Below are 15,167 nucleotides of genomic sequence, written 5' to 3' on the forward strand. Positions count from 1 at the left end.
GAGCAGTTAGATTGCTGAGTACCATATACTCAAGGAAGCAGCCGAGAAAAGAAAGAGTGATTAGTCAGAAAACCCTAACTATTTCATGAAGAGACCCAGGCAAAAATTTCCTGGCTAGAGACAGAATGTTGAGAGGGCTAATTACACTCTGGGATATGGGTGGGAGATGGAAAACTCAATTAGAATGGATGTTTTTATTTAGGTTAGTGGTATCTGTGCCCCCCTTCAGAGTCTGTCTACTTTCCTTCCTTCCTTGATATCTCAGGGTTTCACTTCCTTTGAGAACAAAAAATATGTCACCCTTAGCCCTGTCCTCTGAAAAAATGCCACAGAAACTTAAGACAGAAGAGACACGAACGGCCATTTGTTCTCTGTACTCCTATAAGCTGAGGAAAAACTAGGAAAACCCATGAAACGCCCTCAGAGCCCAACAAAAGGAATGGTGGTGAAGGCAGGATAGAAGGGAGGTGAAATTTAGGCGAAATCCCCTGGGAGCATCCCACAGTCTCCAGGGGGCTGCTGTGTGCACAGGATGGGACAGGACTTTGGTTTAGAGCAGAAAGGCCAGCCGGGGTTTGGGCGTTGACGATGTCAAAAGTTACGTGCGACTTGAGTCTCTTACTTCCTCGGGAGCTCACTGACGCCTCTCACAGTAAAATGAGGGGATTAGGTCGGATGGTTGTTAGAGGCCCCTTGTATGGCTAGATTCCCACGATCCAGGTGAGGTGCCGAGGCACTAGGGTTGGTTAACAAGAACCCAAGGCTTGAACCAAGTGCAGATGCTGGAGGGGACACCGTAGAGTCAGTGATGAGGAGGAAGACGGGTCCTCCCCCTTTCTGTCCCAGACAGCTACGGGATGTTAATCAAATCTCAACCTCTTTAGAGGCCCCAGATTCTTCCTCTGCAAGACAGAGATGAAGACAGTCTGCTCCTGCTTCCTCGGGTGGGAAGCTCTGCATTAGTACAAGTGGAAGGGCCAACTGCAGTGCCTATGGCTGTTGACTATCTGAAGTAGACAGGAGAGGGCAGAGGCAACCAAGACCCTGTGGTTTAAATCTAGATGAGATGAACTGCGTGGAAAACATCAAGGTGAACAAGAAACGAGAGGCAAACCTTCTGCTTCAGGCCACTGATGAAAGCCAAGCCCCCATCCAACCTGGCAACAATTTCCAAACTTTCTAACCTCCTCATACATGGGCAGAACAGAACATTTATTCTTCCTCTTGTACGTAATTAGCACATCTTAACTTTCATGGACATTCTTATTATCCAAATGTGAAAAAACTTACACTAAAAATGCATCTGAAGGAGATAAAATTTCTGATAAAATTTCACTTGGTATAAGCCATCACATTAAGTCATACGTATCAGCGATTCCATAATTTCTCTTATAAGGCAATTTCTAATAATAATTTCCAACATTTTGGAAGAAGGTGACTTTTTCTAATGTATTAGATAGAACTCGTACGACACAAACTGTCCTTCTAAACCTTATTATTGAAACAACCATCACTAACACGCACTGATACCTTAATATACGTCCAAGACTACTTCACATTTTAACATAGATAATTTTTTTTAGAAAACCTCACACAACCTGAAGACATATACTGCTGTTACCCCCGTGTTACAGCTGAGCAAACTGAGGCTTAAGTGGTATGCAAGTAAGCAGCAGAGCTCTGACCTTGAACCATGTCTGCCTGCAGTCAACCATGCTCTCAGTCACTACTTTTTAGCGTTCTAAGCAAACTCGGTATTTGCTCTTTGGGACCTTTATTTTATTTTATTTTATTTTGGTCAGTAACTTAATAGGTAAAATTGTACCGATTTGTGATTTATTTACTGTACTACTTGACTGAAGTAGATAAGTGGCTGTCTTGGGCACATCGTGCCCTACAATCAAGTTGGAGCTACTTGATTACCTAGTCTGCCCAAAGGAGAGACATCAGATTATAATCAACACATGAACCACCTGCCCCAGGTTGCACAGAAATAGGAGCTAAAGAGTAGTTAAGAGCCCAGCACTTGGACCGACCTGTGTTCAAATCCAGGTTGTGCCCTCACCAAGTGTGCTAGCCTGGGTGAGCTCCTGCGGCACATGTCTGCTGAAGAAGCCTCTGCAAGCCTCAGTTTCTTCATTTGAAAAATGGGCATACTATTCTTACTACCACTCAGGAAGCATCTATACAGTGAGTTTTTCCAAGATGCCAAGCTCCAATAAAAGATCTATAAGGCTTGAATGACATAATATTGTGGTAATACCTCATTCAATCCTCAAATCAATCCTATATGAGTGTTTTACAGAAGAGGAAACTGAAGCATAGTGGGGTTAGATGACCTGCCTAAGTAAGTGGCAGATCTGCAATTTGATTCCAATGTCTTTTTGATCGGTTAAAATTTGTCTCAGGGCTTCCCTGGTGGCGCAGTGGTTGAGAGTCCACCTGCCGATGCAGGGGACGCGGGTTCGTGCCCTGGTCTGGGAAGATCCCACATACCGCGGAGCAGCTGGTCCCGTGAGCCATGGCCGCTGAGCCTGTGCGTCAGGAACCTGTGCTCCGCAACAGGAGAGGCCACAACAGTGAGAGGCCCACGTACCGCAAAAAAAAAAAAAAAATTATCTTCATAATTTAGAACAGTCCTAGGCACAAAATAATATTAGTCAGCATTTGCTGAACCCATACTCTTATTAACTTTGTTGTTGTTTCTGTTATTGTGACTAGCAAGACAGAAACATAGACTTTTCAGCTACCAGAGGAGGGTTTGCCTGTAGTCTGGACATGTTCTCAAGGTTAGAGATATTACTGGCTCTCAAACTGTCTTCTGAAACTCTACTTTTCAAGTCCCTGATTCTAAAGAGAACCCTTTACTAAAAATATCAAGATTCTGGCTGCTTCCAAAGTGGAAGTCAGTATAACAGGGGGCTGCGGAAACAAAATATTCTAAGGTCCCTGCACTAAAGGAGTTTATGATCTAGTTGAAGAAAGAAAAATCATAACAGAAAAACACTTGGGCTGTTAGTACTCAGCTGTGTGGCTCTCGGGCTGAGAGCTGACAGAAGAGACCCAAGAAAATACTTCATGGACACGAGTTGCCTCAAGACTGCAGGCATTTTGGGGCTGCCACACTCCTTCTGGGGTGGAAGCCCTGCCTGCGCAAAGCTGTTCCTCTTCGTAACTGCCAAACTCAAAGGTTAGACATGAAACTGAAAACAAATCATCAATGAGCCTCCCAAAGCTCATTGCAAATTAGATAAATTGACTAAAGGACAAGTTGGAAAAGCTGCAAAATTAATTGTTTACTGGTTGTATTTATAAAGAGGCCGGTCCTTCATATCGTGACCGGGTACCCTGCGGCAAATCACGGCGCACAGTAACATGTAAGCCTCAAATAATAACAGCTACATTATTTTTTGGTTGTTTCAACCAAGCATGTTAAAGTCCTGGAAAATGAAAACTTTAAACAAAGTCTCGCACCGTGTCAAAATTGTCTATGTAGAACCCATATGATACATAGCAATATGAATAAATAAAAGAACAGTGGATGCTGTCAAAAAGGTAACTACTATATCAGTGTATCAGTGATCAATGTAATTTTGATCACTGTTCAAAAAATATTACGGTTTCATCTCTTCAACATCAATATTCTCTTTTCCCTTTAGCCCAAAACATTCTAATTTCCTGTTGCAAAGATGAAACAAAATATCTATGTATATTTTGTGGTACAAAAAAACAGTATACACACAGTGCCTACAGCCACCAGTACGACTACGAAAAGGGGCAACCGCATGGAGATAGCAGCTCAAAGCTCAGTCGAAGCCATCCTACTACGGAGGCAGATGGTAGAACGTACTTTTACCACATTGCTGTTTCTTCATAATTAATAGAGCAGAATCTCTCTGCCCCCTTCTCCCCAGTATACCTGATTCCACTTACCAAAATTTCCCAAGTGCTAGACATGTTACCTTAGACCATATGAAAATGCCATCTATAAAAACATTTCCATTTCAGTTCAGCCTAATGCATCAGCATCAAGGAAGAAGAAACCTTAGAGCTTTTGAGAAAGTGCTCATCCCAAAGTAAATACAATGCCATTAAGTTCTAAAATCCTATAACGAACTCTCTTGTCTTACAAGCTCATCAATTTCAGGTGAAAAGGAAAATATTAAGTGAGGGGGAAATTTACTAAAAATGAGGGGCAGGTTTGGAGCTGGCACTGGGTAACAAGGCTCTAGGTCCCCCAGGGTACTGGTAGAAACCCCATGGAGAGACCTGGGGCAGCCCCACCATGAATTTAGATGTCACAAACTATAACCCACAAATAAGCTTTATTTGGTCTGTTTTAATAAAATCAAACCAGATTTCTTTTTAATTTAAATTTTTTAAGTTCATGCAATTTTATATAAAAATCCATCTTTTAGTCTCATGGCAGGTGACCCACACATCTCATGGCAACAACCCAGAGCCTGGGAGTGGGGCAACACTCCCCAGTTCACCACAGCCCCCAGCCTTCCTGATCATTTTTCCTAACACTGAAGCTGTTAGCTGTATTTTATTGGCCTGATGGTGCTGCTGCTTATTTCTTCTTATACCTGGATCACTTTCCTCACTGACATTAGATTTGGGGCTCTATTTGAATTTGCAATCTTCCGCTTTAGCCCCCTCACTTCACACTGAGCTGTTTAGAACATCAGAGGACCAGTGTTGGATCAGCTTTTCTCCTGGTCTTTGGCCATGCCTTACACGAGATCACCTGCCAATTCCTATTCTCTCTGCCCGTCCTAGGTTGTACTGTTCCACTTCGTTCATAAAGAAAAAAAAAGATAATTAATGCCAGTGAAGTTGACAGCAGGAACTACTTTAAAGAAAATGTTATATATGTATGTATGTGGGTGTGTATGTATTCACACACCACACACATTATACAAAATAAATTATCTGTGATGCCAGATCGTTTTACTACATTGGGGTGGGGGTGGGGGTGGGGTGGGGGGATTTATTTATTTATAAATGGAAGTACTGTTGATTTACAATGTTTTAGGTGTACAGCAAAGTGATTCGGTTATAGACAGACATTTTTTTCAGATTCTTTTCCATTGTAGGCTATTATAAGATATTGAACATAGTTCCCTGTGCTACACAGTAGGTCCTTGTTGTTTATCTATTTTATATATAGCAGTGTGTATCTGTTAATCCCCAAAATTCTTATTTCTTGTTTTTATGAGAGGAAAAAAATGAGACAGTGAGGGTTTGATGCCGATAAAAACTGTACAATATCCGCTAGCATTCAAGACCTCCCTAAAGAATCTTTACCATTGATGGTAGGGGTTGAAACTGAAGGAAGACTTTTCTCTTAAGTACCTGTCTTAATTCATTAATTTAAATAAAAAGCATTGCAGTGTCATTAAACTGTGATGCGAAAAATTAGGGTAGCTAACTTGACACCCAATTCTATTGAGAGTGGCCTTGAGGACACCTACCCACTCATCCACAACCCAGATAACCATAGTGATGACCTTATTAGAATGGTGACCATGACAACTACCATCATCAAGAATAATAATTACGACCCTTAAGTATAATGCTTAAGCCATGGAATGACCACGGAATGGTGAGGGAATGCTTAAGCCATGGAATGACACTTCGAAAACAAGGAACAACATCTCCATAAGCCTGTGAAAAGTACTCTCCTTTATTAATAGGTTGGTAAATGGTAATCAAACAACTAAAGACTTTACCTGGGGTCTTAGATTCTGAGAATTTTTTTTAAGGGGCCAGAAGTCACTTGAAATGCATTTGGGTTAGAACATATTCATTCAAAACCACTACTCTCTCTATTGGGACTGTAGCCTGTAACCTCTCTGACCAGCTAACTCTGTATTAATAGTCCAGAATTTCACTGTGTATACATTAGACTTTCCCTAAGCAGAACATTAAAATATACATTTCAATTAAGGAAACGATAAAATTTGACTATATGAGTAATAAGATACTTATTGTTAAGCAGAAAAAATATTTGCCATGGGGCTTCCCTGGTGGCGCAGTGGTTGAGAGTCCGCCTGCTGATGCAGGGGACGTGGGTTGGTGCCCCGGTCCGGGAGGATCCCACATGCCGCAGAGCGGCTGGGCCCGTGAGCCATGGCCGCTGAGCCTGAGCATCCGGAGCCTGTGCTCTGCAACGGGAGAGGCCACAGCAGTGAGAGGCCCGCGTACCGCAAAATATATATATATACATATATATATACATATATATATACATATATATGTATATATATATATATATTTGCCATGAATTACATTGCTGTAGCACTTACAGTATAAAATGGACTTGCACATATTATCTCTCCAGAGTCTCACAGTGCCTTTGGGAGCCAGGCCAGGTATTTATTATTTTCCTCATTTCAGACAGGCGAGCTCAAGCTCCGAGAGCTAAAATGCTTTGCCCAGGGTCAGAGCCAAAGACACAGTCAAAAACGTTAACACCTGCCGATTGCACTGAGGTCCAGGACACCATCCAGGCTACTTCTGAGGTGCCACTGATCAAGCGAAGTAGCACAGCAGAGAGGCAGCCTGTTCTGGGGCCACAAAAACTGGAGCTCATCTCCTGGCTTTGCTTCTCACTGTCTGTGTGACATTGGGCAAGTTGTTGAAGCTCACTGAGGCCCCTCACCTGCACAATGACCAGGTCTGGGGTAAGGTTATAAGGAAGCATTAGACACAAACCTTGCCTTCAAGGGGTTTACAACCCAGTTCACACCACCCTCCCTCCCTCCCCCTCCCCCCTCCCTACATCAATCAGTGAGTGAGTGAGTAAGTAACTAAGTAAGTAATCAGATGTCACCTGGAAAAAAAAAAGTTAAATCTAAATGTGAACCAAAATATGCTTAATTGTAAGCTACAGATGTCAAGCATAACTTTGCAAAGAGAACTTTAGGGTAGTACCTGAAAAACCAGAATGAAGGCTGTGTGCTTTGCATTCCAACACCTTTGGGTCACTGACTCCAAGCCTGCATTAATTAAGTGCCTTATGAATACAGTGACCTAATTCTATCACAGAAGGAAGTCAATTATACCCAGTGAGGTAACTTGTTTCTTTCCCAAGGCCTTCAGCAGAGCTCTATCTTAGCAGCATTGGAAGACGAAAAGACACACACACACACACACACACACACACACACACACACACACACACTCCTCTCTCTCTCCCTCTCTCTCTCGCTCCCTCTCTCTCCCTCTCTCAGGCTTAAATTGGGAAAGATTCTTACGTTATAGGTGATTCCAAAATGCAAGAAAGGCTGCACCTTTCACCAGAAGCTTTGCATTAGGTGGGTCTTGTGAACATTACATCTCTCCACTGAACTTTAGGGACAACAGCAGTATTCCCATATGCTCTACTGGCTTAGTATAGCTTTTCTACAAGAAAGTGACCCCTCTCCACCCTCCCGCCAAAAAAAAACCCCTCAGATCTGAAATTCTTGCAGTTCCAGATGTGAGCTTCTGAAGAACACGTTGAAAAGTGGAGGACAAATAAGAGAGAGAATTATACTACAACTCTGTCATTTGAGAACCACCATCACCAAATAATCAGTCCAAAAAATCATGAGCAGCAAGCTCTACAGAGCTTGCTCTGGGGAGCAAGCATTTAAGTGGCATTTATCTTTCAAATCTTGACCAGAACAGCAATAACGAGGCCCTGGGAAGCCGGGGAGAATTAAGGATCGCATGGCCTGCTGTGCACACCTGCCTGCTCTGCCTGCTGAGGAGGGAGTTCCCCAGCCCGGCACAGCAGCTGCCCGCCCGTGTGGAGACCTAGCCCGGGAACGGTGAGAACAAAGCTGTGTGCCCATCGCAGCAGGTCCGGAGCCCCGGGTGCTGATGCCTCCCCAGTCTTCCCACTGCCCTTCAAGGGTACAGCGAAGGGTTGTGCATCCAGCACACCTGGGTTCAGTCAAGCCTCCGCTCCACCGTTAATAAACCTTTCTTTCCTTGAGACACAGGATCTCCATTTTTCCAACCATAAAAGCAGTTTAACAATACGACCAGTTAGGGTTTTCACTTAAAGGCCTCAGCAGAGGGCTGAGCACAGAGAAAAGTTCCACTGTGACAATTAATTCTTGGGTGTGCACTAAACAACAAGATCTCCTGCCACTATTCTTTCTGGGTTGCTAAGAGGTACCAGGAAAGTCATTTTTTTAAGAATGCTAAGTGTTGGTCACTGAAGCAAGAGAAATCAGGAGTTGGTAGAGAGGGAGGAAGAAAGGCATGTTAATAGTCAACGTAGAACATTTGATGATCCATATAGGTCAAATGTCGTCATAGAAGAGTAAACGATAAACGCACCAAGAGTTGCGAAATCAAGCGTCCACAGGATCTGGCGAGCAATGCTCCCGAGTGAGGAGGCCCGGGGGCGTCAGCAGAGGATGCCGTGAGCTGGTGACCCAGACAGCATATTCTCCAAAGGGAAGAGGCAGCGCACGTTGCTGGACTGTTCACCCTCACTGCGGGCAGATCTTCTTTTCCAAGATAGGATCCAAATCTGCCTTTTTTTTTTTTTTTTGCGGTACGCGGGCCTCTCACTGTTGTGGCCTCTCCCGTTGCGGAGCACAGGCTCCGGACGCACAGGCTCCGGATGCGCAGGCTCAGCGGCCATGGCTCACGGGCCCAGCCGCTCCGTGGCATGTGGGATCTTCCCGGACTGGGGCACGAACCCGCGTCCCCTGCATCGGCAGGCGGACTCTCAACCACTGTGCCACAAGGGAAGCCCCATGTTCATCCTTTTCTACCATTTCATTTCACTCATTTAAAAAGCCAGCTTACAACTAACAACATCGCAACACAGTTAATAGTCAAAGGATCTTATCAATGGTTGGCTGGAAAAAACCTAGAAGGTCTCCTCTAAGCCTCGATGCTATCTAACCTCAGGAATGGCTGTGAAACCCAGGACTGCCACAGACATCACATTCTTGAGAGGTTTCGTCAGCTCTCATCTAGGGGAGCAGTAGGTGGCACGACAGGGCTCCTGCCCATCAGTGAGGTCCTGGACCCAAGCCCATGACTACAGCTGAAGCAACGCTCATTCCAACACCCTGCAGGCGCTGGGACACGCAGAGTATGCGCAGCGGCTCTGCTGTAAACTGCGCGGGGGTTGGGGGGGGGCCCGGGAGCTTCGGTGCTGCTGTTGAAGAAAGAGCAGGCAGATGAGGCTCAGAGGCAACTGGCACGAAGCTCTTGGAGCAAAAAGATCAAATGACTCCTCACGGGGCGGCTGAAACCACAAACCACGCAACAGTTCTCCGGTGGTGAGAAATGGGTTTCACCCTGTGTCCCACCCGTCAATCACTAAATGCATTCTACTGTGTACCTACAACATGCAACAGGGGCTTGTAAGACTTAGCCCATACCCTGCACAGCTGTGCCAGATGCTTCATAAACATTCTCACTTCAACCTCACCCCATAATGGATATATCATCACACCCACTGTACACATGAGGAGATGGAGGCTCAGAAAGCTGAAAGGCAACAGAGCTGGGGTCGGCACCACACTGCCACCGTATCGGCTAGGGGTAGGAGCAAGGGGTTTTTTGTTTGTTTGTTTTAAGCCAAGTGAGGAAAATATTTTAAAATGTAAGATGTGACATGAGAAGCTTAGCAGAATCTTCCATCAGTACCGTATCTACCTCTACCCGCCACCCTCTCTCTCTTTTTCCCATGGTAAGCATAGTGTTTTGTTCTATTTTTTTTTTTGAAAGACTTGTCTGAAACCATTCCCTTACTTCCTCACAAGTATTACCCAACCCGCTGTCATCAGCCCTCTGCTCTGCCCCTACTTCCTCCCCCCTCCCCAGCCCTGCACTCAGGCAGCACGACATATGCAGCCCCGGCAAAGACCAACAATGACCTCTCTTGTTACTAAATCCCATCCAATGGCGCTTCGCTGTCCGAGGTCTCTTGACTTCCCTGCAGGAGACAACTAGTTACAACTTCTCATTTCGTAAACTCCCATCTTGGTTCACAGGACATTCATCTTTTCCGATAATCCTTCCAATTCTCCAAGCACTCCTTCAGGCAACTTCACTTTCCTGAGAATTGCTCCTTAAAAGCTTCGAAGTCAGCCTTCTCCTATTCTCACTCTACTGGGCAGGTTCATCCTGGGCAACCTCAGCCACTCCCATCGCTTTTTCTATCACAGATCTTCTGTTGATCTTAAATGTACCTCACCAGCCAGGAGCACTTCCCCAGGCTCCAGACCTCTATCTTCAATTCCTTAGTAGACATCTCCACATGGATGCTACACGGGCATCCTGAAATCAACAAATCTAAACCTGAACTCCACCCATTCTTTCATGGCTCCTCCTCTCATGGGCCCTAAGGTCAGTGAAAGAGACCCACACCCACTGCCAGATACTGGGAGGACGCAACACTCCTCGTCCCTTTGCACCAACATCAGTCAGCCACTCACTGCTCAATATGCATCAGATCTGTCACATCTCTCCACCGCTCAAGGCCATCATCATCTCCCCAGCAGACTACTGCATGTTACCTTGGGCCATGCTCAGCATTTCCACGTGATCCTCTCCCATCGGACCTTCAGCAAACCTGCCACAACCCAGGCATCGAAGCTGCCATGGAACCTCCCTGATCCCTGCTTCCTCTCATCAGGGGACACCTCTACCTCTGGATTTCTATAGCTTCCCAACCTCTCACTCTGTATTTTGTGGTCTGTTTTACATCTGGATCCTCAAATTCCTTGAGGGCAGAAACTTACCCTCCCCTTTACCCTCTTTATAATCCTAGAGCGTGGACCATGAGTAGACTTTGAGAAAATGACCTCACAGAAAAGGTCAGATTGTGGTTGACACTGAAGGGGAGGTAGAGATTCCCAAGGTAGGGAAAGAGGAGGGAGAAAGGAGGTCATTCAGGAGTAGGAATGGGTAGGAAGAAAAATCGGGGGCTAAATACAAGGCACGCCCCTGAGAGGCAACAGTTAGGTTAACGGAGAGAATTCCCGGTCAGATGAAAATGATCTTGAATTTCATGTAGGCAAGGATTAGTGGAAATAACACAAGCAAAAAACTATGTTCACGAAGCACATAATTCATAAACATATATTCTAATTTAACCTCATAATGATTCTATAGGTATTATTCTCATCTGATTCAGAGGATTAATTATGGGACAAGAAGATTTCTCCCAAAGTCGAGTGCCAACTTTTAATTATCAGAACCCAGCATCTTTTGGCTTCCACACTCCATGATCTCCAACAGTAAAAAAATAACTCCTTATATTTCATTAGTAACTGTAATTCAAGAAGTTCCCTGTCTTATCATACTCAGGGTCAGGGAACATGATGACATGGGTAATTTAGAAAGAAGAATCTAGCAACAAGAAGCAGGATAGCTTCAAGAGGAGAGAAGCAAGAAGCAGGAAGACCAGAGAGGAGGTCAGTACAGGGCCACACATGACACTAGGAGGGCCTGGATCTGGAAGATGACTGGGAGTAGCAAGGTGAGGACAGAAACAAAGGAATGATATTGTAACAGAAGAAGTAGAAAGACTAGATAAGTGACTGGCTAGATGGGGGCAAGGAAGAGAGAAAGATCCAATCCAGTCCTGAGGTCTTAAACTCTCTCGACTAAGAGATGAACCAAATATTCATACACAGGGATGAAAGGAAAATGATTTGTGCCAAAGAAAGGAAAGACAGTTAAAGTTTAGACATGCTGAGTTTGAGGAACACAGACAGATGACACACTCCAACGTACACAGTGGACTGAAGTCTGGGGAAGGGAAGATTGCAGAAGAGAGGTGATGGCTGACCATCTAAGGAGACATGAACGCTCGTGAGAAAAAGAAAACGCAAAAATGAGGAGCTGTGGCCTAAATTAGGGGAAGCATTTCATCTAGAGAAGGTAGTATAAGAGACGAAGGAGGCAAGAGGATACTCTCATAAGCCAGCTGAGGAGAATAAAACATCTCATTTCCCAAACCTGGAAAACAAATTTGACTCCAGAAAAATCCAAAGATCATGTCTGAACTAATTAAAACCCAACTCTCTCATATAGTTTCAATAGGAATTAAGAAAATGGGAGTATGGATGCCCCCAAAGTACAAATAATCACCCATAGCCAGGGTCTCTGGATTTTGAACCGAATTCTAAAAGAAGAAACTCATAAATGAATCATCCAGATCACTAAGCAGTGCCCCTCACCTACTTCAAGGGGTGGAAACTCTTGCTAAACGTATTTTGCATTTCACTATCTTCTTCAAGAGGTGATAGGGAATGTGCTTATTAGGTACTTTTCCCTGGCCTTGAAAACTCATCCATTATTGCACAGTGAGCTGCTAGCTTGTATCTATTCCTTTCCTTTTCTGTATACTATTCATTCCTTTTTAACTTCATTCAAATGTAATTTACATACCATAATTTTCATCCATTTTAAATGTACAATTCAATGATTTTTAATTAATTTATAGAGCTGTGCAACCATCATCATAATCCAGTTTTTATCACCCTAATAAAACCCCCCATACCCTTACAGTCAGTCTCCACTTCCACCCCTAGCCCTAATCTACTTTCCACCACTATAGATTTGCCTCTTCTAGACATTTCATCTCAGTGGTATTTTGTATCTGGCTTCTTTCCCTAGCAAAATGTTTTTGAATTCATCCACATTATAGGTGTATTTCACTCCTTTTTATTGCTGAGTAGTATTCCATTATGTGACTTTACTACCTTTGGTTTATCCATTCATCAGTTGACATTTGGGTTGATTCAACTCTTAGCTATTATGAATAACGCTACTAAAAACTTATATGCTACTTGAATATAAGTCTTTGCATAGGTCTATGTTTCCATTTCTCTTGAGTAGATACCTATGAGTGGAATTGTTGGGTCATAAGATAAATTTAGGTGAAACTTTTTAAGAAACTACCAAACTGTTTTCAAAGTGGCCATATGATTTTAAATTCCCACCAGCGGTGTACAAGGGTTCCTATCTCTCCATGTCCTCGGTGACATTTCTAATTGTCTTTTTTATTTATAGACATTCTGGTTGATGTGAAATAGTATCTCACTGTGTTTTTTATTTGAATTCCCCCAATGACTAATGATATTGAGCATTTTTTCATGTGCTTTTGGTAAAATGTCTATACAAATCTTTACACCACTTTTTAGTTGGGCTGTTTTCTTCTTATTGGGAAGTTGTAAAGGTTCTCTGTATGTTCTGAATTTAATCCTTCATCAGAAACACGATATGCAAATATTTTCTCCCAGACTCTTTTCCGTGTCCTCCTTAATGGCTGTCTGCTATCTCTTGCTGCTGCTGTGGCTCACCCACTTCTAGACACTGCTTTTCCTCCAGGAATTCCTGTTATCAAGTAAGGTATAAGTGAAGCCAGAAAGATGGAAAACCATATAACTTGCCCACAGAGGAACAGAAAATTAGAGATGTCTTTCATGTAAGCTCCTTGAAATGTTTCCATGAGAAGTTGGATTCAAGAAAATAAGGTTTGCTGAAATCCAAGGGTCATTATTATGTAGTTTAGAAAACTGCCTCAATCCCAGTAAACTTTAATGAGTGGAAAAAAAAAAAAGTAGGGTTTTACCTCCTTGCCTTACTTTAAAAACACGGCGACACTGGCACTCAAAAAGGCGGGAGTCTAAGAGCCCTAATTATCGTCTATGATCCATTAACCAATGGATACCTTTGGACCACCCACTATATACCACCTACCCTAGCGATTCAAGGTGAGAGGCAGGGACAGGGCTTCTAAACCCTCAAAAGAGATGACTGGTGGAGGGGAGGAGATTACTGAAACTTCGGACACCACTTTTTCCATCTACTACCAATCCAGCCCCTGAACTTCACGTGTTACTAGGGAGAAGAAGAGAAGGACAAAGTAACAGAGAAAGAAACATGTGCCTCTCCACTTGCGGCCCAATTCTTCAATATACTTTTGCCTCCAAAGTGCTCTCTCCCTGCTGACTCAGCAGATGCAACTGCTGATGCAACCGGAAGATTGCCTTGTACTTGGAGGGGACGAGCTTACTTGGGGGCTCCCTGCAGCTGTGTGGTATAGAAGCAATATCAGTGAGGGGACACGAAGGCCTCACATGGTTTCATTTCGTGAGAAACAGTGCGACTTCCCTACAGTGAACCGTTCCCGAAATACATCTGACTTCAGCAGCACACTTATGAAAACAGTTCCCAGGATTTCTTCTCTCTTTGATCAACACCCGAGGGAAGTCAGAAAACAGGGACTAGACACAGAGAAGGCTGCTCAAGGAGAACTGTGGGGAACTGTCCTATAGCATTCAAAGCAACGTCGCGTGCACATATGGTCTCAGGTAATCCTGATAAAAAGGTTGTGAGGAATCTGAAGCTCAGAAAAGGTAGGGTACTTAGCCAAAATCACACACCAGTCACTCAAAGCTAATTTAATTATTCACTCCTAGCCAAACTTTGAGGTTGGATGGAATACAGTTAGCACAGAGAAATATAGGGACTTACAAGACAAACGTTCAAATGGTAATACATTCTTAATGGGAACCTATGTTTGAGGAAAACGTAGAAGCCCGCATAAATCTGAGTCCTGATAGGGATTTTTTTAGGGCTTTCAGTCCGGAATTCCAAAAAGGTCAGGTGACGATGAAGGTCACACAGCTGGTTAGTGTAAAGCCAAAACTAGAACCCTAGAGATTACAGGAATGATTGGATGCTGAATGTATTTGAGCTTATAAAACACGCTTTGCATATATCAGTGCTAGATCTCTTAATTTATATACAATTGGAGATTGTTAAAAAGTCTCATCATACGTGTATGTGAGTACATGTGCTGAGGTTAGGGGCTGGGGCGTGTAGAATGAAGCAGAAGCAGGATGGCAAGGCACAGGCTAATATATCCTGAGAACATTCTTTGACCTAGGTTCTGATAGGCGCCTGATGGCCTAGGTCACATAATCCTTATCACAATCCTGTTGTATGACTGCTATTATTCTCCTTTCAGAGATGAGGACACTGAGTCACAGAGGTGTTAAGTAACTCTCCCAGGGCCACACGGTGGCATTCAGATGGAGAGAGCATACATAGAAAACGGTCCATGCTTCCTGGCACACTGAAAGAGCACAGAAAAACACACAGTTCTTAGGGGGCACAGTCGTTCCTATCCA

General features: G+C 43.8%; 1 protein-coding gene across 2 annotated transcripts in view; it reads right to left on the reverse strand.

Moving 5' to 3' along the window:
• Positions 1-15,167, reverse strand: part of MED12L (mediator complex subunit 12L) — a 318,889-nt gene that overhangs the window by 109,063 nt on the left and 194,659 nt on the right. The window lies entirely within an intron of this gene.

Source organism: Mesoplodon densirostris, chromosome 5 (genome assembly GCF_025265405.1).
Source record: "Mesoplodon densirostris isolate mMesDen1 chromosome 5, mMesDen1 primary haplotype, whole genome shotgun sequence".
NCBI classification, from domain to species: domain Eukaryota; kingdom Metazoa; phylum Chordata; class Mammalia; order Artiodactyla; family Ziphiidae; genus Mesoplodon; species Mesoplodon densirostris.